This window comes from Hypanus sabinus, chromosome 12 (assembly GCF_030144855.1).
Source record: "Hypanus sabinus isolate sHypSab1 chromosome 12, sHypSab1.hap1, whole genome shotgun sequence".
Lineage (NCBI taxonomy): Eukaryota > Metazoa > Chordata > Chondrichthyes > Myliobatiformes > Dasyatidae > Hypanus > Hypanus sabinus.
In genome coordinates, this window is record NC_082717.1 from 103099707 (window position 1) to 103107587 (window position 7881).

A 7881-nucleotide genomic window follows, 5' to 3' on the forward strand; every position below is an offset into this window, starting at 1 on the left:
GACAAGATAGAGGCAGGAAATATATTCCAGATGCTGGGAGAGCCCAGTACCAGAGGGCATGGTTTGAGAATAAGGGGTAGGTCATTTAGGACAGAGTTAAGGAAAAACAACTTCTCCCAGAGAGTTGTGGAGATGTGGAATGCACTGCCTCGGAAGGTAGTGGAGGCCAATTCTCTGGATGCTTTCAAGAAGGAGCTAGATAGGTATCTTATGCATAGGGGAATCCAGGGATATGGGGACAAGGCAGGAACCGGGTATTGATAGTAGTTGATCAGCCATGATCTCAAAATGGCGGTGCAGGCTCGAAGGGCCGAATGGTCTACTTCTGCACCTATTGTCTATTGACCAGTTTCCAGCCCCTCACACAGGTGCCCACCATCTTTCACTCCATTTCCCTGCTCAAAAGGACTGCCCATGCTAGATCCCATTCTCACAACATTTGCTAATAAAATGGCAATACACACAAAATGCTGGACAAACTCAGCAAGTCAGGCATATTTGCAAATTGATATTATCCTTGCCTGCATTTCTAGTTGTTTTATTGGACTTGCTGTGTTCTTGCTCCACCTCAAGTTCAAGTTTAATTTTAATTGTCATTCAACCATACATAAGGACAGTCAAATGAAACAGCATTACTCCATGGCAAAGGACAAAACATAAACACCATTATTCTCTTCTAAATTCTTTAATCTGAATTTTATCAGTTCATACTCAAAGACAATACTGTTGAAGATACTATATTTTCAGTATATTGAGTCTTGGTTATTCACCCCACTGCAATTTCTGGGAATTCAGCACATATTTGTTGCCATATTTGATATAACATTGATTCAGGTTCAAAGATCCTGGATTGTGGAGTTGTAATGGTGCATGATACTCTGTGCTCATTTCACTGCCTCCAGCTGTGATCTCAAAATTATCCAATGAGAGAGACCACATTGGTCAGTGATTATCTAACAAAACTTGTAATTTGACAAACTATCACACATGAAATACTTGGGCAAAATTGATTGTGTTGGCCACTTTTCAAGGGTTACTGGTATTGGGCAATATGTTTTCCTGCTGTTTAATAAACCTGGCTTGTCATCTTGCCCACTAATCCGACCATCTGTGCCCTGTACAGATGGCTAACATCAGAAGGTGATGAGAACTACTGGAAAATATGCTTCAATATAAATTGGATACACACAGAGTCATTGAGCATTACAATACAAGGCAGACCCTTCAGCCCATCTAATCTGTCTGGTATCTACCTGCATAGCCTTCTGTACCTCACCCATCCATGTACCTATCAAATTTCTTTTAAATGTTACATTTGAGTGAAGAGGTACCCCCTCAAAATCCCCTTAAATATCTAACTTTTACACCCTAAACCTATGGCCTCTAGTTGGTATTGGTTTATCACTGTTGTATGTACCAAGATACAGTGAAAAGCTTGTCTTTCATACTTTTCATCTATATCAAATCATTACACAGTGCATTGATATGGCACAGGTAATGCAACTGCTGTGCAGAATAAAGTGTAAAAGTTACAGAGTGCAATCCTGATAAACAATGTAGTGCATGAGTTTGAATTCATCTTATATTAGGGAACCATTCAGTAGTCCACTAACAGCAGGGTAAACGCTGTCCTTGAGCCTGGTGGTAGTGCTTCCAAGCTTTTGTATCTCCTGCCCGAGGGGAGAAGAGAAAATTTCTGGGTTGGGTGTGGTCTTTGATTATGCCTAGTGTTTTACTGAGACTGATGTGTTGAGCTGTGTGCACAACTCTGCAGTTTCTTGCAGTCAGATGCAGAGCTGTTGCCATACCGAGCCATTATGCATCCAGATAGAATTACTTCAATGGTGCTTTGATACAAATTGGTAAGTCTCAAAAGGGGCCTGTCAAATTTGTCTAGCCTCCTAAGGAAATAGTTCTAGTGTCACCCAACCTGAAGGGAAAAAGCCTGCATGCATTCATTTTAACTATACCCCTCATAATTATGTACTGTATACGTGTAGAAAATCTCCCCTCATTTTTCTGCATTCCAGTGAATAGAATACTAACGTATTCAACCTTTCCTTATAACTCAAGTCCTGGCAACATCCTTGTTAATTTTCTCCAAACTCTGTCAAGTTTATTGATATATTTGATGAAGTGCAATGATTACAAAGTGAACTCTGAATTTTTACTTAGTTCATTTAATTTAAAAGGATACTGTCAAAGAATTTGTCTCCATAAGGAAATCTACAGATGCTCGGTCCGCCAGAGAAAGCAGGATCTCCCAGTGGCCACACATTTTAATTACACGTCCCATTCCCATTCTGATATATCTATCCATGGCCTCCTCTAATATCAAAATGAATCCATACTCAGGTTGCAGGAATAACACCTCATATACCGGCTGGGTAGCCTCCAACCTGATGGCATGAACATTGACTTCTCTAACTTCCATTAATGCCCCTCCTCCCCTTCTTACCCCATCCCTGACATATTTAGTTTTTTTCTCTCTCTTTCTCTGCCCATCACTCTGCCTGTTCTCCATCTCCCTCTGGTGCTTCCCTCCCCCCCCTTTCTTTCTCCCAAGGCCTCCCGTCCCATGATCAATTTCCTTCTCCAGCCCTGTATTACTTTCGCCAATCACCTTTCCAGCTCTTAGCTTCATCCCACTCCCTCCGGTCTTCTCCTATCATTTGGCATTTCCCCCTCCCCCCCACTACTTTCAAATCTCTTACTATCTTTCCTTTCAGTTAGTCCTGACGAAGAGTCTCGGCCCGAAACGTCGACTGTGCTTCTCCTTATAGATGCTGCCTGGCCTGCTGTGTTCCACCAGCATTTTCTGTGTGTTGTTTGAATTTCCAGCATCTGCAGATTTCCTTGTGTATGGACAGATCATCCATGATCTTGAATGACGGGGCAAGCTGGATGGGCAGGATGGCCTACTCCTCCTGTTTCTTATGTTACATCATAGGAATACAGTATTGAGGCAAAACTCAGCAAGAAATGCCACCCAACAGAAATAGAGCTAATGGAAATCACCCATTTCATTTGCAACAGAGCATTTTGATCAAAACTATCTAATGTTTTGAAGTTGTAAAAGTTTGATTAAATGTATTACATAAAAAGTTAAAGATAAAGTAAGTGATTTAGATATGCAATGTTATCAAAACAAACTGCATTGAGCCTCATTAAAAACAGTAATATCTGTTAGTAACCCAAATATTTGAAATATATTGATAGTACCAAATATTACAGATCTGGTGCATGAGATAAAGATCTTGCATTCCTAAATACATTAAATTATCTTTGTCGGAGAACCATTTTCCTTGGACTGTAAAATGTAGTCTGCAGAGTTTAATTTTGAATCAATAATAGATTCAGGTTGATATATTTATTCACCAGACAGGCCTGAAGGATCCATTGTCATCCTCAATTAATCATTAGTTACAGCGTTGGAATTTTACCATTCCTCTGTGATATATTGTCAGGAATTCACACCTTTCCTTGATCCTTGACGCCTCAGAAACCCTCCAATATATAGTTCTACCTTGTTAGAACAAAAATTGAAAGTTCATTATTAAAGATTATTATTAAGTAAATTTATTATCGAAGTATGTATATGTCACCATATGTTACCCTAAATGATGAAGGTAAATATAATGTTAGCCTTCATTTTGAGAGACTAGAATATAAAAACACAGATGTAATGTTGAGGCTTTATAAGGCACAGGTGAGGCCTCATTTGTAGGACTGAGCAGTTCTGGGCTCCTTATAGAAAGGATGTGCTGACATTGGAGAGGGTTTAAAGGATGTTCACAAGAATGGTTCTGAGATTATGAAAGACTTGTATGAACAGTATTTGATGGCTCTGGGCCTGTAATCACTAGAATTCAGAAGAAAGAGGGATTGCATTGAAACCTATCAAATGTTGAAAGGCCTAGATAGAGTGGATATGGGTAAGGTGTTCCCTATGTTGGGGGGAGACTAAGACCAGAGATACAGCCTCAGAATAGAGGGACAACCATTTAGAATGGAGATGAGGAGGAATTTCTTCAGCCAGAGAGTGGTGAATCTGTGGAATTCTTTGCCACGGGTGGCTCTGGAGGCCAAGACATTGGGTATATTTAAGACAGAGAGGTTGTTAGATTCTTTAGGACAGGAAGGGTTAAACTATGCCTTCAGCCACGCATTGCTCTTCCTGATGTGTCTGTCCCTGTGCCAGCGAAGGCCCATCAGGATTATTCTCTTTATAATTCCCAAGAGCTTAACCATTCACTTTCCCTGCCAAGAACATTGGTTGTAATTATGCCTGCTGAGAAAGTTTAAATCAATAATCATGCATAACTGCACACTTTATAAAGTGTAATCAGGTTTAATCAAAATAATTAAACAGTAGTAGAATAATAATGGTTGATACTGCTTTCACAATTATAATGTTGTAAATTAAAATTGTCATGTATTCATCCTGCTTAAACAGCCCATGTTTCTGTAAGCTCCCTGCAAACTTCACACCTCTGCATCCCTCCAGTTGCAGCTCCTTTCTCCCAACTAGCCTGTAGCCCGCTCAGCTGTCACTGGGCCATGTAGCCTAATCATTGCTGCTAAAAAAAAAAAATTGTTTTTTCTTTGAACACTTGGGATGGGGGGTTTATGAGGGGATGGACAAACAGAAAGGAGTGAGGAACTAAATAAAAGTAGTTGTGTCCAGCTTTGGTGCCAGAGTCAGCAGTCAGAAGTAATCAACCCCCAACATTCAGTCAGCATCCAGCTCTCTAGTCTGGATCTAGCCACATGAGACAATGTGGCCTTGCTGTATATTTCCTCCCTTTTCTCGAAGTTCTCTCTCCCATCCCTCTGCCTCCATTCTGTCTTTCACCAATTCCTCCTTCCACTTGCTGTCTTTGCCTTCTTTTTCCTGCCTCTCCTCACCATTTGCCCTCTCCCTCTCTCTCTGCTCTCCCCACCATCCTGTCTCTTTCCATACCTCATTTAATTTTCATCCCTTTCGAAGTCACTCTAATTTTCTTCCTTCTCCCCTTGGCTTTACATCTGAGTTATTAACAGAAGGTGAATAATCGAGTGCCTGGCACACCACATCTTAACAGTCTGCCAATCTGAAAATGACATATCTATCCTCTGTTTTATTTCATGCCATGATCCTATGCACAGTGTCTTATCAAATACATTCAAGAACCCAGATTTGCTGCCTTGTTGATGACCTCCAGAGAATAAAAACATGACTGTATTACAGCTCGGGATGTCACAGTTTGGAGTTCAATTTTGAAACCGTCTGTGAGAAGTCTGTATGTCTTTCCCATGAACATTTGGGTTTCCTCCGGGTGCTCCAGTTTCCTCCCACAGTCCAAAGGCATTAGTTGGTCATTGTAAATTGTCCTGTGATTGTGCTAGTGCGCTCATTGGGCCAAAAGGGCCTGTCTTGTGCTATATCTCTAAATAATAAATAAATTACACATTTCAGAGTGCACAGGTCACTGGAAGTATGTTAATATATACAAACTACAAACAGGCCACTAAATGCCTTCCTCACTTGGCCAAAAGCTCCCAGGGTGTTGGTTTCGATCAAGAGGGAGGGGATGATTCTGGAGTCAGTGGGTGGACCGAGGAGGACTGAAGGATGATGGACAGATGAAACCAGGCTGGGGGGTGGTCAGGTAGAGTTGGGAGACAGACGGATTTACTTGTAATATGTTCACATCTTTCCTGTACTGAGTAGATTGATCATGTACAGTATTCTCGCCAATGTGACTGAATCCCTGCTCTTGTATTTAAATCACAAGCAATAAATATAACCTTAAGGTTGTTATAGCTGGGGGTGGTAATGGGGACAAGCTCCCACTACCTATTAAATGCTCCCAATGGTGTGTGCCTCAAATAGACTCTGACAACCACGTCGAGCTCCTGGCCTTGGCCTTCGCATGTGGCTTAGCTACTAAACCTGGCGGAAACGTTTCTACTGACAGGAGAGGGGGTTATTGGCATCTTAAAACCAGTCACTTCAGGCAATATCGATGGTCAACTGTGACTGACGGGGGCCTCAGACTTGGACTTGGACTCTGCTTCCTAATTGCTTGCTGTGCCTGCAGCCTAGCTCTGCCTCTCAGAGCCCTGCAATCTCTAACCAGTTGCATTCTTCCACATTATACTCCCATTTGTCAAATCTTCACCCACTTGCATTTTTAAAGATGAGATTAACGATTAGCTCTGTTTGCATCGAATTAAATCAGCAAGTTTGCTGGGCAATCCACAAGTGTCGCCATGCTTCTGGTGCCAACGAAACATGCCCACAATTTACTAATCTGTGCATCTTTAGAATGTGGGGACAAATGAGAGTACCCAGAGGAAACTCGCACAGTCATGGGGAGAATGTAAAAACTCCTTCTAGGTAGCAGCAGGAATCCAACGGCAATGGTGCTGTAAAGCCAACTTGCTAACCATTACAGTGTAATGCAGCCCTCCCCACCCATGTCCTCTTCATAGATTAATTTCCTATCTACCTTCATATATGCAAAAGTATCACAAATAGTGTTTTCATCCAGATCATTTACAAAGGTCCAAGGAGGAGTCAGAAAGGCAAACAGAAACACTGTCCTCTTTCTCCTTGAGATTGGATTGTAATGCAATAGAGCTTGTGTGTGAGCCTCAAAAATTCAGGCCCCCCCTGACCTGGATATTGAACCTTGAGAAGGAACTGCCCGTCTCTGAGGGGGCAACACATTCCTAGATCATGCGAGCTAGATCTTTGGGAGTAGCTGTATTCAGTTGACCTGTATTCCCTCACTTTTAAGGGAAGAGCTGATTTATTTGTGTCAATCCATTTCCTAAGCTGTGGGAACAATAAGAGGAGAGGCAGGCATTTGAGAGTGAACTCAGTTTTATTGGAATGTGCAATTCCTTCCTCCCCAAAGCCTGCAGAAGTTGAGGAAACTGGAACTTCCACATCTGGGATACAAAATCATGACTAGTAAATGGGGTTCAGTTGGAAGGTGATGTTATTCAGAACTGGATAGCTCTGTCCTACTCCTGGGCACCTCAGTGTTAGACCAGATAGTTTATAGTCTAAAATGAAAGCTGTACATATCAAGTCCAGATGAAGAGTTTTGTCCCTCCATAGGTGCTGCCAGACCTGTTGAGTTCCTCTACAACTTTACAGTATGTGTTGCTGCATATACCAAAGTATAGAATGGCTGAAATGTTCAGAAACAAAGTCTTCTACTGCTCCAATGATTTGCAGATCACATTCATTTATGGAAAATGTATGTGAAGGGTTTGTGTATCTGTGTATGAATGTACAATTCTAAAACCCCACATGTTCTTCATTTGGCAGTCTTCTGCTGAGGGAGTATCAGTAGGAGTTTATAATGAATGAACTTATGGAGACTGGTGCCAGCATGGACCAATCAGTAACCACAGTTACACTGCAAGGTGCAGAATTAGCACTGGTGAAACTGCTCAACAGAAGTGAAACACTGATTTTGTTGCCTAGTAACCCAGCCTTATCTCTCTGTTCCACACCTCCCACTGTCATCAAAAAGACAATCTGTTATTGTCCTACAGACTACATTCCATAAGTACTCCATTTCTACATTGTTACATGAAACAATACAAAAACTACACTGAACTGTGTGAAAGCAACAAAGAAAACAACTACACTAGACTACAGACCTACCCAGGACTGCATAAAGTGCACAAAACAGTGCAGGCATTACAAAAAATAATAAACAAGACAGTAGGCACAGTAGAGGGCAGTAAGTTGGTGTCAGTCCAGACTCTGGGTATTGAGGAGTCTGATGGCTTGGGGGAAGAAACTGTTACATAGTCTGGCCATGAGAGCCCGAATGTTTCTGTGCCTTTTGCCAGATGGCAGGAGGGAGAAGAGATTGT